The 26030-nt window shown below is 40.7% G+C and overlaps 1 protein-coding gene and 1 long non-coding RNA gene across 4 annotated transcripts in view; one reads left to right on the forward strand and one right to left on the reverse strand.

Annotated features, from left to right (window-relative positions):
• Positions 1–3980: 3980 nt before the first annotated feature.
• LOC115345638 lies at positions 3981–21001 on the reverse strand. Its single transcript, XR_003924896.2, has 3 exons — positions 20931–21001; positions 20429–20576; positions 3981–4274 (listed from the first exon to the last, which is right to left on the reverse strand). It is a non-coding gene; the product is annotated as an uncharacterized LOC115345638 (long non-coding RNA).
• Positions 20990–26030, forward strand: part of GARRE1 (granule associated Rac and RHOG effector 1) — a 62862-nt gene continuing 57821 nt past the window's right edge. Inside the window, exon 1 of one of the 3 annotated variants that reach the window (XM_030024760.2) lies at positions 20990–21092. The gene's annotated coding sequence lies outside the window, so the exon portion shown is untranslated. The remainder of the gene's footprint in view (positions 21093–26030) is intronic. The other 2 variants (XM_030024761.2, XM_041125869.1) reach the window with 2 other exon arrangements.

The raw sequence follows: 26030 nt of genomic DNA on the forward strand, positions 1-26030 counted from the left end.
TTTCTTCAGCAAAATAAATCTTAATCACGTGATATGTTTTGGTTTGGGTTGGGTTGGGTTGGGTTGGGTTTTTTTTTTTTACATTTTTTGAGGCCACTCTCATCCCTGCCAATCATAGGTTTGGGCAATTTCTCCAAGGCAAAGCTGCTTCTCTCGTGCTGCCTGAATCTACCTGACCATCCATCAGTGCATGTCGCTCCCTGCATACCTTCATGTAAGGACAGAAAATGAAATGACATGTAACTATTTGACTATGGAGTTGATTCCACAAAGAAGCACACAAGTGCCCAGTAAGTCTTTTAAGAAGCCACTTAGGTCATCGTGTGTGCTGCCATGTAAACTTTACATGTTTTCCTTCCTTTTCAAGGCCTTTAGGATAAAACCCTCAGTAATCCTAGACTCCTGTTCATAGTCACGCTATAACCCAGGATGTAAAGTTCTTTGGCTTAATACCTGCTATTAGTCATAGCAAGAGAACAAATACCCTTTCAAAAATGTTAACCTTACTGATAGCATTTGATAGCCATCAAATGCTCCTGAGTCAGCTGTCTGATTTTTCTCAAATCAGGGCAAATGGGATTTCATTAAAGTGGTCTTACCACATCCCTACCAAATCCAGGGATCCCCTGCATACGTTTTTCCTCAGTTTCTTTCCTTCTATCAGCAGTAGTCATTGTTCTCAGAGCACCTTCACCTCTTTCTACTAATTAGTTTCAAACCAAAAGTCTGCCATGTATACAAATTTACATTCACTTCTCTTGCAGGTCCTCCCAGCTATCCTGTTGTTTTCATAAATGGTGATGATGTTTCAATTTTGCTTCTACTTTTCTGCTTTTATTATTTCAAAATTGGCAATTCCCCTGTGCTGCTTTTCACTGTAAAACTTGGGCGATATCTGAGGTTTTACTCTCTTCACGTTCAGGATTTCACTGCCTCTTGTTACACGACCTGCTAAAATGTCTTTCTATGACTCCTTTCTTAAATCCTCATTCATTACTATAGTTCTGTTTTCTGGCCACCTCACTTTTGCACTTCCTTTCCAAACTGCCAAACCACAGTATAGCTCTGTAGCTTCTTAATGCTCTGATCATGTAGCAGTCATGAATCTTGCAATGGTTCTTTCCCTTTTCATACAAAATTTGAATCCCCTGGCCTTATGCAGCACAAAAGCCCAACTGTACCTCAGTCCAAGTTTCAACACAGCTCTCTTCAATTTTGTTTTCCCTTCCCTGTCTTCTTTTATCATAGTCCTTGCGCTATTTGAATTGTCTCCAAATCCTCCAGATCTTAAACCTTGAAGATCTTCAAGTTTATCCAACCCAAACCCAAAGTCAGCAGGATTTTGTTGGCTTCACATCGCAAATCTACAAGCATTCTTCTCATACTTAATTGTATCTGTGCAAGAATGTATAGGCTCAGGTAATCAATAAGGTAATCAATAATGTATTAATTCTAGTTCACAGTACGGACAAACTGTGACTGTAACATCACTGCCTTGCTACCAGTTCCACTTTCTAAAACGTGGATTTTGTTACCCATAATTAATGTGCTTGCTGCTCACATAATGTAAATTTAATTTACTTTCTTTTGTAACACTTTAAGATTTTGAGATGTCCTCTCTCATTTCATTAACCTTAAAGTTTATAAATTATCTGCCATGCATATTTTCTTTCCTAGACCTCCTCCTTTGGTGCCAGCACTTTGTTACTTCCTCTCTTCTTTCCCTAGGATACAGGGTATAGACACCTCAGAGTTCCAGAGCTCAAACTATTCCTGCAGCAGACTATGCAAATTTTGTGACATAGGAGAAAGATATCCAGGCCAAGGTCCTAATTCTGGTCTTTAAAGACCACAGGATAAGGTTTGTAGCTGTTCCAGGAGTTGCTTGTGTCTCCATAAGCTGACCACTACAGGGACAGTAAGGCCTTGCCTACATTGAAAAGACCAATTGATTTCGTTGTAGAGGGTAGAAGGAGGATTTGGACCTGGGAGGTTCAGCAGTTGAAACAGCTGTTTCTTTGACAGCTGATAGCTGTCATACCAATTTCCATCAAGATTAATTTTAAGGCAGCTCTAATGTAGATGGAAGTGATAATGTAGAGTCAAGGCAGAACCTTAAACTACTGGAAGACAGATAGTGTGAACATAGTGGTGCTTCAGCTCTTGCAAAATAACCAGCTGAAACACGTTCCCATTCCAAAAAGGCCAAAGGCTATCATAGCGAGGGATGACACCCTTTGGGTCTGAGAAAGGGCATTTTAGTAAAAGATATTCTGTAATTGATGGAGATCAATTCTGTGACCGACAGGGTACAATGGTTGATTTACCATTTTACAAATGCCAGCCTCTATTAACAACAGCTGCACAATGACCTACTTATAAAAAAGACAAGTGAAAATTCCATTTTGGAAGACAGCTGCATAGAAATTAATATTTCTAAATGAATGTGGAGAGCCTAAATACTACTGCCTCAGGCACTTATGCCAGAAAGGTTAAGTGGCACGTTTAATAGATAATCTGTATGATTAATTTATCAGAAAGAACCAAGTGGCTAATTTCCCCTAATTGAAATTTTCTGGCATAATAAAAAATTTTCATATATAATTCTACTTCCATTTAAATCCATTGTACTAACTTATTTTATTATATGAAAGCAATCAAAACTACAGTCTTGAATCCTGCTTTTGTTTTCCACTAATGAAACAAAATACTTGAGCGGCCGCAGAGAAAGTAGTAGAATAGATTCTTCGGAGGACTGATAATAAGAAATGGGACCAGACTTTCAAATCCAGTCCCAGGTTTCAAATACACAAAAAGGAGCCAGATTTGCAGAGTGCTTCACAGCCATCAGCTTTTGGTTTTAGCAGTGGGACAAACCCAAATGCACATGCACTACAGTGAATTGGGTGGAATAGGGCTCACTTAGATCTGCAAAGAAACGTACTTTTTATGAGATTGGAGCAGACTTCAGGAAAAAAGCACATAGCAATCTAAAGTCAGGACTGACTGCGTCAATGTACTTACTAATTGTGAAATATTTGAGCTGATTGTCTATACCTACATTTTTAGGTATTTCTAATAAATTTAAAAGTGCCTTAAATTTTTAAGAAAGGGATGGCTTGCAAGGAGAGGTAATCTTTTTACTCAGACTGTGATAGTCAGATACAAACTCTTCTTCAGATCTGGCACAGAGAGAGCAAACTTCATGCTAAGGGTAGACAGGAAGAAATTGCTCTGAATTTAACTTTGCTACATAAATCAGTTAAACAATTTGAAGGAAAAAAAGGGTACCTGGCATCTGCAACAGTGGAGGAAACTGGCAAGGAGAGAAGTAATACCGGTCTTATACAGAACAGAGAACAGCAGTTACCCATTTCCTTTGGCCACGAGGTAGCATGTGTGTGGAAAATGTCAATGTATTGTAAAATCAATGTCTCCATTATATCCATGTTTTTTCTGCCCCATCATTTGTGTTCCTGGGCTTGTCTTTTCAGAATACTTTTTAAGTCTTGATGGTCAGGACAGCAATCACGGGTGGTGATTAGTTTGTTTAAGGCTCCCACTGCTAATTCTTCCTATGTTTCATTGCTTGTCTATTGGAATTAATTTCTGTATGTAGTAATTGTTTGGTTGTAGTAATTGTATGGTTCATATAGTCCTCATAAGGACTTTTGGTTCATTAGCTAAAACAAAGTTTTGGAACGTGAATATTTAGGAAACATGGATACTGATGGATCTTGTGCAGAGGTATCAGATCTTGAATCCACTGTACAGATGCTTGGCACTCCTGAAACTCCTTGCAGAGCATCTCAGCTTGGCAGTGCTGGAAAAGTGAACCTCTGCATGGTTCTCTTGAGGGTTTCCTAATGAGTCGCTGGAACTGGAACTCCACACTCCTTATTCCAGGTCTTGTGTCGTATCTTTTGTACTAAAAAGTATTACCGTTGATTAGATTCATGATATGCAAACAATTCTTGGCCAGAAAGTAGAACTGTGTTTTTAATATGCTTTTTATCTGTCGCAGGTTTTACAGGTTTTAAAACTCATGCAGAGAAATTTTGCAGATTCCACTCCCTTCTCTTTCCCCCTCAGAGGGCTGGGGGGATTCTTAAATATTCCTGCTGCAGACCTGCCTGGTCTTCACAGACTTTGCCCCAAGTAGTACCTTCAGATGCGAAAGAGGGTCTGAACAATCTGGGCCAGAACTGGGAGCCAGAGGCCCCCTGTCCAGTCCAGCCAGTTCCTCAGCAATGCAGCAGTACACGGCGAACGCCCTGCCAAGGAAACACAGCCTCTCGGAAGCAGAAAATAGTAATAATCTACAGCAAGTCAGTGTGGCAGCTCATCGTCCAAGGCTTTGTAACAGTTCTTCTGCAGTTTTGCTAAGCAATTACCAACAGATGGCAATACTGCACTGAGTATTCAGTGTCTGCATGTGGTCTTATGGACTTGCCCTGCTCTTACCAGGGAATTGCAAAATGGTTACTACCTTGTTTTAAGATCCTCTCACAATGATGTCACACAAACAAACATAACCGTTCTGAAAAAAAACTATGAACATCACTTGTTTTGATGATTATATACAGGGGCAGTGCTTTTGAATGCCATCAGTGCTGGCCCATCTCTTTACCCATTGAAGGTAATGGGAAATTCAGTAGTTTCACTGGGGGTTCTGTTAATAATCAACATTTTTGAAAGATGTCACCCTTAAAATACTAGAGATTTGTCCAAAGCACCAAATTTTTTTTTATATACATTTAAAACTCAAGTTTCAAAAGTTTGAAATCACATTTTTTTAATGAGGCACATTTCTTCTTTTAAGAAATAATTAAGTGGGCCAAAACCGCTGTAACACAGGCATCCTAAGAACATAAATTGTACTATGGTGGGATAAAAATTTCTATGGTGCATAATGGAGATATTTTCTATAAGTTTCTTATTATTACAGATAGCTTTTCATCTATGAAAAAGGGAGCCAGAGTATAAATGAGCATTAAGCCACGGTATTTTAATTACTCGGCATTCTAAAATGGGTAATGGCAGTAAGAGTTTAAAACATGGGTAGGAAATGGGCTAACTTTCTCAGAGACACAAAAATTGTCAAACTACAGCTTTTTTATATTAAAATTATATGAGCAATTTTACTAAGTAAAATAATAGTTCTCTGTGATTTAATATATTTATTACTGATCTGAAAAGAAAGCAAAGATTTGAAAAGGGAGCAGTGAAATCTGTAGATGACAGATTATTTATATTAAGGTTAGAGAGGACTAGAAAGAACTTCAAAAGACCCAATTAGACAACATCACATGGGCAGACTGATGGCAAGCAGAACTCAAATTTGATAACTACAAAGTATTGTGCTATGGAAGGGAAGAAGAGGAGTTATTTATATGATTCACAGCATTCTAAAAAAGTGTATCAGCTTAGAAAACAGACTGAGGCCATGTTTAGCTGTGGTCAAAACAAGTAAACAAAATGTTGGGATGCATAAGAAAAGTGATAATAAGTTGAAGAATGTTAGAGGAATCAATATTGATATCTTCAGCTGTAAGAAAGTGTAATGATATGGGCTGCAAAGATCTCAATGAAGGATACTGCAGAACTAGATGAAATGAAAAGAAGGATGAGAAGAATGACCTGGGCCAGGGAAAAGGCAAACTGAAAGATGTTTGGTTTTTCAAACTGAAAGATGTTTGGTTTTTACCCTTAAAACAAATCAGGCCTGAAAGGGCTGTAATAAAAAAAAAAACACACACAAAAATTACAGAATATTACAGAAAAGGTAGATATTGAAGTTCGGTTCTTGCCATCCTGTAACAGGAAAACAAGAGGAAATTTGTTGTGAAATGCAAAAATAACAATAATAAAATAAGCATGTAATTATATTACAAAACTTATTGTTCAGGGAAATCACTGAGACCAAGAATTTCATAAGATTCAAAAAGAGATTCAATGGTTAAATTATTACCAGTAATACGTGAAAGTAGTGATTTCTTTGAGTAAAAAATTGTGGGAAGTATATGAAAATTCCATGCTTCAGGTTTTTTAACATTCAAAACAGATTTAAGATTAAGTTGATATCTAATATGTACAGCAGATTATTCACTACCTATGGGTCTTCTACACCTTCCTCCAAATCATCTGTTGACGGCTTCTGTTGGAAACAAGACATTAGGCTAAATGTATATTAGATGAACAATTCCTATACCCACACTGCACAAAATTTCTATTGTGAGTCGTATTCTGCAGTGATCATATTCTTTAATTATACTGAAATGACAAATAGATTTCAGCAACCCTGTGCAGAGATGCATTTCAATAGACTTAACAGGGGCTTCCTAATTTGCACATTACTTACCCTAGTTATAGCAGGCAACTTTCTGGGGAAAAAAAAAAAAAAAAAAAAAAAATTCGGTGATGCAAACCTTTACCTTCCTGCACAACAGCCAACAGTGTCTCTGTTCTTTCTTTGAATATGCATCTGCTTCAAATCCTTAAGAACACTGCTTGGCTTCTTAGCTATCATATTTGGGCTCCCAAGTGTCCAACACAAAGCTTCAGGCTGCATTAACATCCTGCTTTGGGTACGACTGAAGTCGTTCACAGTCTCTCCCAAAATTGTTCCCGCTCCTTTCAGGCTAACTTTATGGAAGATCCATGGAGATCACTACTGCATAAGCAGTTAACATCTCTGTAAATACCTGATAGGGAATATACATGGAAGAGAACCCCAATCTCATCCTTTCTGAAGAACCTAGTATTTCCATGCTGCACTTATCAGCCCACAGAATGACTGCAGTGCTAACACTTTACATGAATGGTAACTAGTTAATTAACATTTCTTAAAGTCCTGAAACCTCAGATTAATAGTGCTCTGGAGTATAAAGACATAATATTATTTCATTGAGCATTTGTCATTTAAAAAGCTCTATGCCTAAAGCTTTAATCAACTCTGTAAGATGAGAGCAATTTCCTTTTTGTCACATTTGGGTCTCTTGTCTCCGCTAAGATGCACGTGTAGTTAAACTACGTATTTCTTTGGAGAGGAGCACAGGTACTACTGTTTATACGATTGTGGAAGCCAAACCCAACAGTAGAATCCTACACTTAAGAGAGGTGTATAGTTGTTTTAAGAGTTATTTTTAGAAGATACGTTTTCCTGAATTTATAAATTGTGACACTGTATCACTTCTATTAGCACAGAAAAAATCTCCTCTTCAGTTAACTATTGTTTTGCTAAAGCTACCAAGTCACAGTGTCTCTAAAATGTCTTGGTTCTAACGAAGACTGCTATTTTTGGTTATATGAAACAATTACTGGCTACCAGATTTAAATCTATTTTGGTAGCATAGGAATACATTCATCGTGCAATTCCTTTATACGCAATGGATTTTAACAAGGCAGGAAATTAATTTATAATTTACCATTATGTTATATCAAATACTACAGAAAGCAAGGGTATTCTTTTGAATAATGAGCAAAGAACTATGACTTTTCAGTAATGTCCACTGCTACAGAAATCAGACCTTTTAATAGTGGTCAAGAACACCTACTTGAGTAGTACAAAATCATTTCACATATATATGTGACTTGAGCGTAAAATTTCATGGTGTATTGGCTTTGTGTGGCAAGGTTTTGGTGGTGGGGGGGGGTTACAGGGGTGGCTTCTGTAAGAAGCTGCTGGAAGCTTCCCCTGTGCCCGACAGAGCCAATACCAGCCGGCTCTAAGACGGACTCGCCGCCAGCCAAAGCCGAGCCAATCAGCGATAGTGGTAACGCCTCTGTGATAACATTTTTAAGAAGGAAAAAAAGTTGCGGGATAGACAGAAATGGCAGCTGGAGAGAGGAGTGAGAACATGTAAGAGAAACAACCCTGCAGACACCAAGGTCAATGAAGAAGGAGGGGAGGAGGTGCTCCAGGCGCCGGAGCAGAGATTCCCCTGCAGCCCGTGGTGAAGACCATGGTGAGGCAGGCTGTCCCCCTGCAGCCCATGGAGGTCCACGGTGGAGCAGATCTCCACCTGCAGCCCGGGGAGGACCCCACGCCGGAGCAAGTGGGTGCCCGAAGGAGGCTGTGACCCCGTGGGAAGCCCGCGCTGGAGCAGGCTCCTGTCAGGACCTGTGGATCTGTGGAGAGAGGAGCCCACGGAGCAGGTTTTCTGGCAGGACTTGTGATCCCGTGGGGGACCCACGCTGGAGCAGTGTGCTCCTGAAGGACTGCACACCATGGAAGGGACCCATGCTGGAGCAGTTCGTGAAGAACTGCAGCCTGTGGGAAGGACCCACATTGGAGAAGTTCATGGAGGACTGTCTCCCGTGGGAGGGACCCGATGCTGGAGCAGGGGAAGAGTGTGATGAGTCCTCCCCCTGAGGAGGATGAAGCGGCAGAAAATAACGTGTGATGAACTGACCGTAAACCCCATTCCCCGTCCCCCTGCGCCACTGGGGGTGGGTAGGTAGAGAATCCGGGAGTGAAGCTGTGTCCGGGAAGAAGGAAGGGGTGGAGGGAAGGTGTTCTGAGATTTGGTTTTATTTCTCATTACCCTACTCTGGTTGATTGGTAATAAATTGAGTTAATTTTTCCCAAGCTGAGACTGTTTTGCCTGTGACAGTAATTGGTGATTGTTCTCTCCTGTCCTTATCTCAACCCACGAGCCCTTTGTTGTATTTTTTCTCTCCCCTGTCCAGCTGAGGAGGGGGGAGTGATAGAATGGCTTTGGTGGGCACCTGGTGTCCAGCCAGGGTCCATCCACCACATGTGGTCAATTGGCAAATGTGCCATAAACATTAATATAGGGAGACAACTGAAAATGTTGTCCACAGTGACAGGCCCCATGCAATAGTTGTTTTCAAGCTGCAGGTGACACTATGGAGCATCAGACTGCTTACTTGGACTCCAGTTTGGTGTCCATGCAAAAATCTTTCTCTCTTGCAAAAGACCTCTGGCAAAAAAGATATTACACAGCAGAAGACTGTTATTCAAGCATCATCATCTGGCTTAGCACATAGCATCAAGAACATTACTGCATGTACAGCGCAAGCAGCAGCGAACTCTGAGGCTGAGGGCATGGTGGGATTGCCCCTTTCAAAAGCAGCTGAGATTTCTGCTCAATCAGAAAGACTGCATGATGATGGCCTGCAATCGTCCAGGTTCCAGTCGCTACACAAAAGCAGCTCTGAGCACATGGATTCTTTTCATGTATTCTGGGAAGCCAACTGTATGCAGAAAAATCTGCTTTTTTTTGTGTAATCAATACTGACAGGTAGATTTCTTCTGAAGTATTTTTAGACATTACATATAAACTTTACCCAGTCTCTTGAAATTCAGTGTTTCTTTCCCTTTACAAGCAGAGAAGCTGAAATAAGATTTTTACTCTGAAAAGTGACTGGAAGAACAGCAATGGTGCCTCCTCTGATTTTTATCTTACATTCAGTTTACAATTTCAATAAAGATCTATTTACTAGTTGTCACCTCGGCCCATTTAATATTAAAAGTTACTGTTGCTGACTTCAATATGAAAATGACTAGAGATTCAGGAAGCACAATTAATAACTCTGCTAATGATGCAATGGCCAAGAAGCTTACTCTTTCATAACAACTTTAGTGGTGTCACACTAATAAGACAAACCGGCAGGAAAAATACTTATCTAAAAAGAAAGCAAGCAGATTTTTTCTCATGTAGAAGGATAGCGAAGTTGTTAAATTATGTGTACTTTCTGACTTGACTTTATATTCACAGTAAAAGCACTTGCCAAGTTCACAGAGGAAATCATTGCACAAGCCCGGTTTACAGGTCTGTGATCGAGCCATCATTGTCTCTTGTTTTTGTAAGGTAAGCCAATCAGTTAGGTAAAATATGGTTCCACTGAAAACAATGGGAAATTCATTTTGATGTTAGTGGAATTATGTCAGTTCCCATAACTATTACTTTTTCAGGTAATTGTTATATTTATTATACATTATATTAGCATTACATATTAATTATTATAATTATATGTAATTATAATTATATAAATATTACACATTGTACTTATTTTGCACGTATACTATACAATAGAGAGGAAAGGTCTTAAAACATACTATTTAGAGAAAATGCTACGTATTTCCAGATGGAAAGTACTTTTCACAATGGAAATGGTTTAATGCAGACATTTAAGTTACTTTGGTTTCTAGAAAAATACAGTTTTTGCAGTCATAGAGTCTGATCTACTCCTGTTAAGTTTAACACAAAGATTGCCGCTCATCTTAAAAGCAGTAGAACCAAGCTCTTGGAATATATTCTTTAAAATATGCTTACTACTTTAAATGTTCATCATTGCTTCAGTGAACAGCGTACATGTCTGAGGATAGGTATTTGCAGTATCAAATAGGAGGTGACCTTAACTGTTTTGGTCATGTGCATATTAATTCAAAGTTCTAGCAAATTCCCTGTGTATGATTTTTCGATTGTAAGTCAAGTCCCTAATGGGAAGCAAAGACAGCTTTGAAGTACCATTCACATGTAATTCTTGGCAGCTGACCCACTAAAGTAGAGTTTTGAGACTTGTGCTTTGCACTGCTATCATTTCTGCAACCAGTTTCCTTCCTCCCCACTCAGTGGGGCTCCTGCTGGGAATGTAACACACATCAGTGGAGTAAGCAGTGATGTGCCAGTCTGCATCTGCTACAAACCAGCCTAAAAATAAAACCCAATTGGACAATGCCATTTGGTGTACAGCAGCACATAGTCTAGTAACGTAAACCAGGCTGTCAGCAAAGATAAATGATTGTTCAGCTACATGCCAAACAAATCTTGGGATCTTAAAAAAACCCCAAAACAATCCTTTGATATTCATTTATAAACTTAATCTCTCAAGATTTATTATCATTGCAATTTAATGAATTTGCATCAGTGAAAGCATAATGAGAATGTTTCAACAAAATTTACTATTAATATTTTAAGAAATCAGCCCATCTTGCAGCTTGTTTCAGTTCAAGGAAGTTCTCTGGTAATGTAGATTTTGTTTTAGAAAATGTCTACCCTTCAGGTTGACATTTTTTCCTGTGCATATTAGATGAGCCCAATTCTTTTGCCAGTATCTCTTTAAAATCCCAGTTCTGTAGACTGAATCTTTTCAAAAAGATCCACGTTAATGTTGTTCTTTCTACAGATTCTGTTTGAAATACCTGCCTGTGTTTTTTTGCTTGTGTGTATTATCAGACTCCTTGAATTTAAAAGGGTATGGTCATACAGAGGGCACAAATGGCTACAATGCAAATAATTGCAGGCTCTTAAATTACAGATACAACTTTGTACCTCATCCTTCATGCTACCATACAATTTGCAGGGGGAAAACTCTCCAGATCTTTGCATTTTTGAGGTTTTCAAATTCCTGTTGAATTGGATTTTGAGGATATTTACAAATGTTATTCTTAATTCATAAATTGCCAACCTTGAAACAAATGCCCACATTTATTTTATGTAAAATGGGAGTGCAATTAGACACAGAATGGAATCATATTAACTGCAGGTCCTGGGCCTTCAATGAGATCTATATGTAAATGGATCTCACTGCAAGATCAGCCCCATGATTTTTAAAATCATTAAGTAAAAACAGGACCGAAGCTAACAGGCTTTAAATAGCTTTTGTTACTGCTACTATAGTTATGGCTCAAAATCCCCAAATTACATGTATACCATTGTACAGCTGGAGAAATGAGCTTTACAAAGATTTCTGCTTATATATTTTCAGAAAAATGATTACACACTCTTAAAAACATAGGGTATAAAACCACTACAGATTTAACTTCATTCTTATTATGTACTGTGCTGGTTTGCCAATTCTACATGCACAAAAACCATGAGAGAGAGTGTCCCAAAGTATTATGAGCTTGATTTTCTCAAGAAACCACCATTCCTAGAATTATGAGATGGAGCAAAACATGAAGTTGCATGGAACTTGTCATCAGAAGGCCAAAATTAGCAACTCTGAAGACTGTCAGTATGTTACTTAATCCATGAGGAGAAAAACACAACTCCTGTCAGGGACAAATGTGCCTAATCCCCAAATCCTACTTTTCTGAAACCACCATTGGGATCACCCTGCGTACATAGTCAAGAGTTTGTTAGTTGGCATAGGGGTCAAACGCACATGTTTGTGGGCAATTGTTCCAGGAAATAGCAAATCATGCTATCTCAACAACTTTACAGATTATTTGTTCTCTAGAAACACTATTGAGTAGATTGGGGGATAGATGTGCATGTTGTACAGTTTAACTTAAGAGCACAGTAATAGAAGTTTTTTCACTACTTTTATGATTATTATCTGATACAGTCTCTATGACAGGACAGAATTGTCTTCAAATTTGTACAGAAGAGAAAGTATTTAGATCTGCATTGTGTCCCCAACTCAGAATGCTATTTATAAGGCCTGATGCTACTGCAGTTTATTTACCATCTTCTTCTATTTGTAGCCTTTGGTATGGTAAAAACCAAAGATAAATACGACAAAACAACTCTGTGTATTTTTATTATATCAATCTTTGTAAAAACAGGCAATTCATTTATTTCTAACAATATTTGTGGTAACAATTAAAGATAAGACAAATACGTGTGTGTACCTGTGCATGTACGTATGTGTTTCTTGGCATGTTTTAAGGTTGTCTTTGAGCTGGATAGAAAGTGATTACTGCTAGCATTAGTGAAATATAAAAAATGATGGGCTTATAAATCTATATTACCTTTATTTCATATTGAGGCAGCATGTATTGAGCTTGCTTAGAGGAAGCTAAGCATAAGCTACTTTATTGTGATAAATTCACAATAGGTTCCCTTACTAATTAGTTCCCTTACTAATTATTTTTTTTATTTCCTATATGACTATGCGTTTCAATCTCTTTTCTTCTCCTTTTTCTTTTATGCTAAATTGAACATCTGTCAACTACATCACCATGTCTGAAATATTCTCCCATTAAAAAGGAAAAAGAGTATACTCTGTATCCTATTATTTATCGCCTTCTCATCTTCCAACTCTTGGAATTACAAAGATCCTTGAGATGTATACACAGTGTGTTGACACTCAATACCACTATCAAAGCTTATCTTTGAAAGATCTATATCATATCATTTCCTCACTCTAACTCTTGGAATTCCAAAACAAAAGTAACATATGCAAAATCCAACAACAGAAAACAACTGATGTATAGAATTTGTATGGCCTACAGATTGCTTTACTAGTCCCTTATCTTTTAGTAACTGTTGGCTTGATATTGTGCCTAAAAGGATCTGAAGTATGTATATTTGGGTTACAGTATCTTGATTCATCAGTGTGAAATTAAAAAAATGCACTTGTAGGTACTGTTTATCTGCTTTTTTGAATTATTTAGCAGTGCACACACAAAGCTGAAAATCTTTCTTCCCCTCAAACCTCAGTTGTCAGTTGCTACCACAGGGCTGTTGTCTCATGGTCCCTCATGCTGACAGGTACGACAACTCACACAAGAGTTGCATAATGAATATGTGCAGTTCTTGTAGGACTGATGTTTTGTTTCCTGCCTCTCACACCAGCGAGAACTGTGATCTGATAGTCTGATACAGACGTGGTAGCTTTTTATACCTCCTTTTACAATAGTGCCATTGATTAGATGTTATGCAAAAGAGCTGGGAACCACAACTATCCATTTCAACAAAGCTACACACAACTTGGATTAACGACAGATGAATCAGGACCTTTGGAGCCAAATGACAATAGAGAGGTTTGCATGTGCCTCTTGAAACAAGGCAGACATAGCAATTGAGATAGGGGATGCAGAGAGCACCTTTAACTAGCCCACTCGTACATAAAGGGCATCTATCTGCCTTAGATGCCCTGGTGCATTTGGAAGATGGTGAAGGATCTAAAATTATTGTGGGATGCCAGAGAAGTAATTTCTGGTAGCCCTTAAACTTCAGGCAAATTAATAGCCAACTGAGGAATTTCTGGGCTGTGAAAAAGACAACAGTAGACTGAACCATAAATGCTGAGAGACCTGCTCCTGCATCCTTGCCCTGCATCCAGCAGTGCAGGATATTCACATCTAAGAACACAGCCAGTTGTGTACCATTTTGGCTGAGGAAGTTTAAAAAGCAAGCAAACAAACAAACAATCAATCACTGGGCACTGTATCATCAGCTTTAGTTTAACGATGAGGAGAGTGAGCTCATCCTGTTCAAACCTGTCAGATTTGTCAAGGAGAACCAGGCCCAGGTAGTGGACTACCATGCAAGCAAACCCAATACACTCTTGGCAGCTGTTACAGAGAAAGTATGAAAGCACTAGAAGCTGACTAAACAAATCAAGAACCTGAAACCAGCCACCGAGGTAAGCTACGTTGGCTTTCCTGTTGGAGCCAGAGGAAAATGGTACCCAGTCATTCAAGCATTGCTAGCTGCACTGGTCCCTTGGAAAACAGACGAGACTGGGTTGCCAAGTTTTAGTAGGTAAGTCCCACTCTTCTCTGTCAACATCCTGAATATCTTCTCAAGCATAGGACAGACAGGTGACCAAAGCTCTATCGTGGCCAAAGACTAGCTCACAGGCATCTCGCATTTCATGATGTCACCAGGGGACCTGGACTGGTTTGGATAGGACACCCAAAGAGGCTCTGTATTGAGGGGTTTAGCAAGAGTCATTGATGGAGGAAGCTTTGTCAGTCTTGTATTTTGTTGTTCCTGAGGAATGCCTTCCTGTAAGTGGATTACTTAAATCCCAATCCCAGTCAGGGCCTTTGAGTATTTCTGTAATTAATGAAGACATTCTAGAGAAAAGACTAGTTCATTCACGTGTCATGCCTGCATCACCAGATCACAGCTTTACCTACTATACTTTTCTGTATGTTATCAAGTAATTTAGCAAAGTTTCAACCATGAGATATTGGCTTACGTGTTTCTCTGTTATCCTTCTGTTTGACCTACTTTCATAATTCCATGTTCTCAATTACAAAATTACTCCCTATTTGGCAGTTTTCCACAATACAAGATAATCTGTATAGGCAAAAGGTAATAACAGTACCACTAAGGCAGTTGAAATTAAATTGCCTTTGTTACAGTACCCTAACAGAAACTAAGGCAGTGCAATAGCATTCGGTCCCCTGTACAGTCCATCTGCAACAATCCTCTGTTGCAGGAACTACCACATGGAAATTCTTTAAAACTACCATTTAGGCGTCTTTCTAGACCACTTTAAATATTTATATATATTTATAAACATATATAATTTTTTGTGTATTTATATAAACATAAGTTAAAATAAATAATCTAAAATTCACCATTCATATGGTAGCATGTTTAGTATAGACTATTAAAATAAGAATTATATGTCCAATATAAGACACTTACTAAAAAAGACAAATTCTGTTATCTGAAACATACGTAACACCTTATTGCAATCAGTTGTACAAGGTAACAAAACGTGATTTGGCAGGTAGCCTCTAATTTCAAACATTTAGTAGAAAGGATACTATTTTTCTATACCTGTTTATAAATTTTCTAGAATTAATTCTAAATTTTGTTTCGCCAGTTCTTAAATAATGTGTAGACTCTATTATACTAGAAGCCCTAAATGCCCTATTAGTAAGTTGGGTCAATTACATAGAATTACATTTTACTCTTAGTCACAACTTTACAATGGAATATACTTATATCCCATATTCATTTCTAAGTAAAAAAAAAAATTAAAAAAATCGGTCTAGTTCTCATTCACACATTTACAGCGTATCTCTTTTATAACGATCTTCTAAGATCTAGTATTATAAAAGGTCAACAACAGTTCTTCCTGTCTCACAAATATTCTCTCAACACTTCCATATTTGCTGCATACTTTGAACAGTTCTAAGCCAACTGCTAATGGCTAACTAATAATGAATTAATAATCATGTGCTACTCATCAGAATAAAATTTTTAAATATAAAAAACTTCTCCAGTGTTTAGATGGCCATGCAAACTATTTTACCACAGCTGGCTGAGAAGTACATTTTTGTGGTTTTGCAAGCTGATTCCTTTTTGTGAAAGTTTTCAAGAAAACAAGCAAAATGAGATCCCAGACATCTGAATCACCAGACGTTAAAAAAAATTATACATATGTTTAAGTAGTTGACTTCCTAAAGCAAAAATATGACAAGCCAATGACCATTTTGTGCATGCAGTTGGGAGTACTCCATTCCTGTGCCCACCTAGCTGGTTACAACAGGCAAAGAATTTATTTCAGAGTCTAGTCCTCCATTTCAGCACAACTGGAAGGCAGTTTTTTAAGCAGAATAGCAATTCAAAAACAAACACATCTTCTTCTTCATCTCTGGACTAGGGACACTGACCTTCGAAATATCTGAAATTCTTCCACTGCCTGTAAACAAAAATGGACTGCAGGCAGTCATGATCATATGTCACTCTTACAAAACATTCTTACTCGTTGGCTACTTTTTGGAAAGGTTATTTGCTGTCAATCAAGTGACAAGTTCTGCTTATAATAATGGTGATGACATCAGACCTGTAGAAGAGAAGATTAGTATGGGGAGTCTAAATATATAAACTAGAAGGTCATGGGACACATCCAACGTCAATCGAAGTCAACGGCCTCCATTCACTTCAACCAAAACTAGACTGATGCACATAGGATTAAGAGATTTATATATACATATATATTTATTTTCCCTATAGCCAGTATCATTGGCTTGCAGCCTAGGATTTTTTAAGGTGACCTGAATCTTTGGTTTGTCTGACAAGAAAAGGTGATTGTCCCTATTTTTATTTTTAGGTGGCCATATATAGACAGTTATGTTCACTCTTTCCAAAGTGGGACTTGCCCTGTGGAGGCAACGGGCAAGAATTTTTCCAAACAGCAGGCTGGGGGCTCTAGCCACGCATTTCTTTTGCCATTTGGTAGTGTTTACAAAGAAGCTGGGCAAGAAGCCAATTCTCATTTTAAGCCTCAGGTTGGACACAATGGTCGGTCAATGTACTGAGGGGTATAAAGCATAGGTCAGCAGTTTTCCTGTCAGGCAGCAAATAACTAAATTTCACTTGTCTGAAATAGGATTTTAGTTGTCCAGGGCTGCAGGACAAAAGGACTGTTCTCACCCTGACAGCTGGAATGGATGATTTGTGAAACGTATTTTTAGAAGTCTTATTTGCCTACGTGTATGCCTGCATTGTCAAACATTCAGACAGCAAGAGTGAGTTAGGCTATGAGCCATGAGGACTGTGACATACTGTAAAAACTGTATAATATATCTAGATCTAAACTCACATTTTCATTACTTCTCACCCTCCAACTGGAAATATACAGTGCAAATATTAATGCAACACTACTGCTGTTCTTCCTGTACTTCAACATACTATCACTACAGCATTCACAGTAATTAGTAACCACAAAGGGAAAATCACTGCTGTACAATATGACATTAGTGATCAAGTCTGTTTTCCAAAATATCCCTGTTTTTCCCCACATTTCCTTTTCCTAAACATATCTCTATCTGATTAACCGAAACAACAACCTCTTGTAAATTAGCTTTTTCCTTTAACAAGACAACACACTCTTGAGGGATTTTATTACTAACATTCATCCTCCTAATCTTATCCCACACCTTGCTGATATGCATATCCTTATTAACATTTGCACATGGCTATTGTGCCAGTGCTGCTTTTTTTCCAAGGTAATGATTTCTTCCTTCTACAGCCCATGACATCAAGTTGCACTCACAATACATTTCAAAGCTGGTTTCCTCTCTCTCTAAACAACATTGTTACATTTTTTTGTTTAAACAGTGCACTGATTTCCTTCCCTTCCTAATCAGTGAGGGTCTTGGAAAGCACTTTTCACATATACGTAACGTCAATAGGAAAATCATAAATATAACTGAATACATCTATTCTATGCTGATTTACATATGACTTAATGAAATAGTTAACCATACTACCATCTTTCAAAATATTTAGAATTCATAAAATAAAAAAAATAGAATATTCAGTATAAATATAGCATTATAAGCATTCAGGAAAATAATTTTAATGTACAATGTCACAACAGATATCTATACTACATATTTTCTAGTCCTGAAGAGTTTCCTCTTTATTCTGCATTGTTTATTATGCACTTCTGCTGAACTGAATGTTTTCATACTCTGTTCATATTAAGAAGTGTGAACTTCCTATTTATTTTTCAGTCTGTCTTAAATTCCTACCATCTGGTGAAGACATATTAGCTTTAAGGCTAGGATTCTTACCAGCCTTCTGTACCTTTATGCTCTTATCTATAACCTTCATCTGTAACAAATTTCAAATGAAATGTCTGAAATGAAACTGTTTAGAGACAGTTATGTGTTAAAAGTTGTTATACAGCACTGTAAAAAAATTATAATAATATGTAAATAAATCCAACAAGTCAAGATAAAAAATAAGGTTATTGTGTGTAACTCCACTGTTAGTGTTGACAGAACCAAATCCTGCACAGATCCACTGAATGCAAATAAATCACTAGTCTAAGAAAATACAGAGCAGATCTGGACACCTCCTGATAGTGTGAAAGAACATGTTCATGCGCTGTATTGAACTGTAGGACTAGGTCTGTAGAACAAATTTCTGCCTGTGAATACAGTATGCTTTAGTCAGCATGGCTTATGGAGTTTTGGGATCTACTGGAACAACTGCATGTTGGTAAAACACATAGCACTATTAGAAAAAGTTCTGGTGGACGGCCATCAGCTAGTGCAGTGTAATTTGCCACCTATTCATCAGGGCAGGAGATTATTGTGATCTTGTAAGCACTGTATCATGCTATTCATATGCCCAAGAACTGCAAGGTACGTGGCTTGGAGAGCAGAAGGGATTCTGGAAAGGAGAACAGTTTGCAGGTTGGAAATGTCAATAGCTCACCAGGGATTCTAGATTTCTTTTTCGACAGGCCTGGACAGGACATGCAACAAGACTCAAGTGTGAGTGGTAATGTTTGCCTTAGTAACTCCTGATGGTTTCCTTCTTCCTACAACAGTCCCCGGCACTGCTCTGCGCTGCTTATGTGACACAACCTCAGCACAAGAGCAACACTTGAGCTCCTAGAGAGCTGCTTGCAGCTAAAAAGCTCCAGACTGGCCACCCTGCTTCCCAAGGATAGGAAATATAAGTATCCCTAAAAATACGTGTCTGTTTGTGTGTGTCAATCTCTCTCTCTCGATTCCTTAAAAACCCCCTAAACAACACAAAAACAAAAAAAAGGAGGCATTTTGTGGGCTTTTTTGGTTTACTTTTAAGGTGTAGCCTCAGTATCTGGCCTGGGAGGAAGGAAAATCCTTCCCAGTATTTTCTTTTCTCTTTCCCTTCCTCTTCAGCTCCTTTGAACTTCCTTTACACTCAGTTTTTCTACTTCATACCTATGCTTCCTTCCAAACAAAAACTTGGTGAAACTTCATCAGAGTCTTTTTTATCTTTTTTAAAATGTTTCATCTATCATTTAGTTAAAAGTGAAAAAAAAAAAAAGAAAAAGAAAAAAGGTACTTTCTCCAGCCCTTTATTGCACTCTTCCAGTACAAAGAATACTCCGACACCCCTCTCTCTTGAAGGAGCCAACAATATGACAGCCTTCTGTTCCCTTGTGTGCTTTCCAAGTATTTCCCAGGTATCTCTTAATTTGAGGACTAAATCTACTAGGAAGAGACATGCTTAGTAGACAAGCAAGAATCAGAAAAGTTCAGAGGGAACGCACTGATGAGAAGCCCAGTCTGCCAGCAACCATCTGTTACAGAGAAGGAAACAAAGCCACAGATTGCTCCTAGGCAGCTCCCCACAGACACTACTTGAGGACTATTTCTAGCTTGTGGCTAGAAGGTGTCCAATAAATTGACAATTTCACTTCTTCCCACAGAGTTTTCTGATTAGCAGCACTGGAACTGGTGAAAATTACTGTTATTTTCACTTTATTAGTATCATATCCAAGTGTGTGGGTTTGGTTTTTTTGGGGGGAGGAATTAGAGCCAGATGATTGGATGCTTAGCCCTGCAGACAAAATTTTTGCTTACATATATTCCAACAATTTTTAACTACTCTCCTACTATTACACGTTACCTTATTTTCTACCTTCTACCAGACATTTCTGTATGTTACTAAATGCTTGTTCCGTTTAAAATGTAAGACTCTAAATAAGCCTTGGAAATAAAAAATAATCACTTTCTACCAAGAAAGACAGGATTAACAGAAGACTATTTCTATGGAAATAGGATTTGAAAATGCATCGTACCGCGCAGCAAACTTTTCTGTATAAAATCTGCATTAAGCCTGAGAAATAATAACAAACCAGTTTAAACTCACACAGCAAAGCCATCATAGACCAGGCCTGCTTCTGAACAATTCCTAAAGCTGGTAGCACCACGGCAATTACGTCCAAGGGATCAATTTGAGATAATTTTTGTGCAATTTACCTAATTCCCAAATAAATCCATTTAACAGCAGTGTTGAATTCTGCAGTTTCTCCAGCCAGCGACTTTGAACGGAAGAGGAATACAGTACTTTGCAGGTGCCACTGGCCATCTCCATCACAAATTGCTCTACTGAGGAAGGACCCTGCACCTGACCACAAAACAACAGAACGGGACACCTCGTTATTTTAAGCACGTATGAAATATTCACTGATTATTTTTCCCCCCCTTCTCCCCTCTTCTTCTGCCTGGCCGTCCCTCACCCTCGTTCTGCCGCACGCCTCACAGCCGGGCCCTGTCCTGGGCGCTCCCTGTCACCCCCTCACCGGGACAACCCCGCCGCCTCATCTCACCTCACCTCCCCCCCCCCCCCCCGTGCCCCCCGCCGGCACCTCCGCCCCAGGGGACCCCCGGTGCCGCCGCTGCCCGCCCCTTCCTCCTCCTCCTCCTCCTCCTCCTCCCCATCGCCTCCCGCCCGCCGCCCCCTGCCCTGCCCTTCCCTCACCCCTCAGCCGGCGGCCGCCCTCTCCCGCCTTCCCCTTCCCGCTGTCACTCGCGGCTCCGCCCGCCCCCTCGCCCGGCCCCTCCCCGGCGCCCGGCGGAGGAGCCGCCGTTTCCGGAGTACACAGAGCGGGGCTGGCCGTGCGGCGGGGGCTGTCGCGGGCAGGTGAGTGAGCGCCGCCGCCGCCGAGCCCCGGCTCCCGCCGACCGGCCTTCCCCCGGGCCCCTCGGCGAGGGCTGTCCCCGGCCGCTGACCGCGGGCGGCCGGCACCAGCCACGCAGCCCGGCCGGCGGGGCCCTGGCGGTACGAGGCACCGGGCTGGCATGGACGGCGTTACCGCCGCTCCTCCCTCCCCGGGCGCCGGGGAGGGGACGGACAGGGCGCGGAGGAGGGCGGCCAGCGCCCTGCGGCCGCTCGGGGGAGCCCCCCTGGGCCGCGGCGGGGGGCGCCGGCAGGGGCCGGGGCTGGGGAGGAGCCCCGGCCGGGGGGAGGGCGGCGGCGGCGGTGCCCCGGGGCGCGGCCCAGGGGTTGTCGCCGCGCTCCCGCGGCGGGGCCGGGCTGGCCGTGTGGCGGCGGGGGCAGCCTCGGCGCGGCGCGGGCGCGCAGCCCGGGGCGGTGGCGAGGCTGCGGCCGCCTGCCCCCCACCCGCCGCCGCCACCCCCCCTTCCCGCCGCCGTGACCAGTGTGCGGGGAGCGCGGCGGGGGCTGGGACTGCGCCTGCGGGAATTCCTGCGCACCTTCCTGCTAAATAGTGACCCGCGGCCGCCCGGGGCGCCAGCCTGCCCGGCCCGGCAGCGAGACCCCGCCGCGGGGGCCTCGCCTCAGGGCGGCGCGGCGCTGCCCCGGCCCGGCCCGGCCGGGCGCCGCCAGCTCCCGGCGGTGAGGCGGCCCCGTTGGCCGTGGGGGGCCTCCCGGGCGGTGCCGGTGGGACCTGGCCCTCGGGAGGGTTGTAACGTCGGCCTCCCGAGAGCACAGCTCGTCGCGGTGCCCGCGGTGGGTTTTCTTCGCGCCCCGGCCTGAGGGCCTGCGGGCAGGAGTGTCTCCGTCTCGGCGGCCGCTGCAGTGGGCTGCGCTTGTACGGATTTTTCACCTGATGCTATAACTGAAAGTGCTGTTTGTTGTTATCCAGCCGTACGTTTAGTATGTGGTATGCATATGGCAACTGCGAGCAGAAGAAGATAACTCATTTTGGGCTGTGCCTTAAAACTTTACCAATACTCCTTTGCTTCTCCCTGCTTGAGGGGTTTTATCATTTGAATGGAGAGGAAATGGTGCAGGTTTATATTTGTCAGGTGCATGTTGGCTTAGAAATTTGAAAGAAGTTGAAAGATCTTGCTTGTTTGTTTTACGTGAGATTATAAACCTTGTTACAGGTGTAAATCAGCCATTATTATTGTTGTTATGGGTTTTATAGAGGAACAGATGTCTGGGTGTCTTGAAGAGTGGTGTACATCAGTTGTGTGTAGCCACAATAAACTGCTTGGCTTTTCAGAGTCGGTCAGCCTGTGGCTCGAGAGGCACACACAGCTGGCAAAAGACTGAGGCTTGGTTCCCAAAATGGCACTGCACCTTGTAACCGCTGGTGTGGCTGTTGGGTAATCTCAAATCTAGAGGTTGGGGAAACAGTTGCTGTGGATTTTAAGGCTATTGTTCCTTGACGTTTGTGTGTTCTCAGCCCGGTGCTGTCTTGCAAAGCTCTTGAGGAACTGTTGTTTTCTGTGGGTGACTGAAGCTCCTGTGGTATGCTCCCCTCATCTCTCTGAGGTACGTGGTACCTGTAGCTCCCAGCCACATGAAGGTTTTGATATGCAGCTCATGGGATCAGGAGTGTTGGCCGATCCGATCCTGGTATGTACACACGTGCTATTTGTGTATCATGGGTATCGACATGATTTTGCACTTGGCTGGAGCCTTCTACTAGGCAACATTTCTACAGAAGATAAGCTGGACCCTTCTTCTGTAATGAATTGCTATTGTTCCAAGTTCAAGACTTGCACACGGTTTTATTTTCTTCCTTTTTCTGTTCTGTACTTTCCCTCCTAGAAGGAAGGACTTTCTAAGCATTTAATCTATGGTTGTGAAGAAGGTGTGTTTCAGGTCAACATAGGCGTTTCTGGTGCTTGGTGGAATCTTTGGGGTGTGAGGCACTGGGCTGGAAGCAGTACAGAGCCACTGCTTCCCATGCATCTTGTGGTACTGCTTCCTAGGTCAGCATAAGGCATAAATCCTTCTGTTGGTGTTTCTCATTCTGAATCAGGAGTTACTCAGGGGTGTTAGGAATCTAGAAATAATGCATACAAGGAATCTATTTCTAGTTGAAAGTCTTTACTGAGACTCTGAAATTTGATTAACAAGTAAATAATCCTTCATAGAAAGTAATACGAAAATACCTGCTACAAATGTTTAAAAGAGAAGTCTAGGTTTCTTCCACGTCTTGGGCATCAACTTGTATTTGATCAATTGAATCTTATTTTTCTGTGTTTTTTTTTTTTTTTCCTGCTGTCTTCAACCTGAGAGCTTTTTTCCCCCACTTCTTCCCACTATTTATTTATTACTTTTCAACACCTCTTTTTCCACAGCATACAAATGATGGCCAGTTTTCCTTTGCAGCAAAGCAACTGGTTTTGCTGTCCTATAAGCAAGCTTCTCATTATACCCTGAATTGACTGTAGTTTTAAGTGCTGCCACTTGCCTCTCGTTACTCAAAACAGGATTGTGTCAAGAGAAATTGTGCTGCTGCTTTTGTTTATATAGTAGTACTGTAATAGGAAAAGACTTGTTCTTCGTACAATGAATGCTGGTACACCAGAAATCCTGCTAATGATAGTGATTAATGGGTGCTGCTCAAAATAGCTATCACTGCTGATATGACTAATTGTGCCATATGAAAAGAGCTCCTTTATTCCCAGTAATCTCAAGGTGTTTCTACAGTTTTAGAGGAATGCCTGATCTGTGCAGACAGATAAATGCACAGTGAAATGTGGAACTTGCAGTGAAGTATGGCAATTCTTTTAAGAGCTTGCCGCTGCATTGCAAAACCACTTGGGGCTGAAAATGAAGAATATCTTCTTGTGGTTACTGTAGGTAGATAGAATATTATTACTGGAATTGGATGTTAGCCAGAGCAACACCCTACATGTTGCAAACAATGCCAGGGTATTGTTACTAGCTATAGAAGGGGTTTTATATCATACATGAAAGATGACATTTCCAGCAGCATGGGTAACCTCATCACAAAACATTGTGCTGGGGCTGGCTCAGAGGGGAACTGGCTCTGCTAGGCTTGACAAAACCTACGTTATAATCGCACCGGTCCTCCTGGAGCTTGGTGATGTGTCTGGATTAGTGTTTCTTAACCTTTGTTGGCCTTTGGGTAACAACAGTTTATTAGTTACATGCCACAGGCAATCTTGTGCTCTCCAGGCAGTATTGTATTCTGGGTTCTCTTTAGATTTTGTACGTATTGTGGCTGAAAGCAATGCTGGAAGCTTATATGGGGACTGCAGATCTAAACCATAGAAGGTGCTGTTTCTTGATTTCTGTAAAATCTGAAGTTCTGCCTGGTAGGATGAAAAAATATTTTGAAAGTTAAATAGAATTTGTTAAAGATGGGTTCCAAACTCAGTTAGTAGTAGTTGTGTTTTGTTGTGCCTCTGGCTTTGTGTGGGTTTCTTCTCTTCTGCTGTTTGTGTACCTCAAGATAATTCTATGGCAGGAGGGGTTTAGGCGTTCATCCCTTCTGCCCCCAAAGAAACTGTTAAGGTGTGTGTGCAGACTATGAGGCATTAATTTCACAAATGCTGCTTTGCAGGTTAATTGCTGATTTGGTTGGATATGATCCCAGTCTTCTAGTGTTCTGTGAATAAACCATTTTGGTCCAGTCCTTGAATTTTGCCAAAACAGTAATTAAGAAAAAAATAATAATTTTTTTCTATGAAACTTCAAAAATGACATTGGTGTTAATGAGGCGTGTTTCACTTTGGTCTAATGTGACAGGACAAATTCTTTTGAGAGCTGTGGTCTTGAAATATCAATCTTGTCTTACTCTGCTGTAATTAATGAAGATGAGTGTGTTGATTACTTAAGATAAGTTTGGGAGGATTGGTCTGTGTGGTTCTATTAAAGTCATAAACTTTGCATGAGGCAAACTGACTTCCAGGGACCTGTGTTGAAGCAGCCTTGGAGTACAAGAGAAAGGGGTGTGTGTGTCTGGGAAACAGCAGAATAGAGGGTCTATAAATGCTGGTTAAGCTGTGAAGAATGAAAGAAAAGGGCTGAAAAGGGGAATGTGAAGTACTCCAGGTGTGGCTGGGGGAATTCTGAGATGTCTGTGAGTGAAGATCAGTATGGGTGTATCTGAGGTGGGAATAACTGAGGCTCTGTGAGGCTTTCAGGCATATTCAAGAGCCCTTATAGCAAGTGAGACATTTTTCCAGCCGTGGTGTTGCATACCATCAGTGGTACATTGGCTTCAGTCTAATGATAACATACGGCAGTTTATTGGGGCAAGCACCTATTACAACTTTTTATTGAAACAATTTAAGTTTGAAGTGGGATATTCTAGGGCCTTGCTTTGAAGAAGTATTTTCACGAAGGAAATAAATACGCTCCCTTCTAAGGAAAGCCGTCGTAGGAGACCATGGTAGCACTAGTAGACAGAATTTTTTTGCTGTATTAGCTAAAAAGCAAAACAAAAACTTTAAAAAGTTTTTGCTGTAAAGTAGCTGTCTGTGTTTTATTTTCAAATAAATTTTTACCATGTGTATTTTTACTCTTAGGGTCACATAAGAGAAAATAATTCCTGAGAAATATCTTTACAATACCTCCCTAAATTGTGACCAATAACTGCTTATGTTTTTAGTAAAATTGTCTCCTTGAAATGACTGATGCATATTTTCTGTTTTAGGCTAGCTAGATTTTAATTGTCTTGTAACATAGCTGTATTCCTTCTTTGTGGTCTTTTGTTTCTTGCTTTTCTAACAGTTCTCTGCTTTTTCAAGTGGTTAGGGTTTTTTGGTCAATGTGACTCTTTTTGTTTTGTTTTATCTAGTCATGTTTCAGTGGGGTACTTGTCAGATGCTAATGTTTTCTAGTAGGTGTTTC

This window comes from Aquila chrysaetos, chromosome 9 (genome assembly GCF_900496995.4).
Source record: "Aquila chrysaetos chrysaetos chromosome 9, bAquChr1.4, whole genome shotgun sequence".
NCBI lineage: Eukaryota > Metazoa > Chordata > Aves > Accipitriformes > Accipitridae > Aquila > Aquila chrysaetos.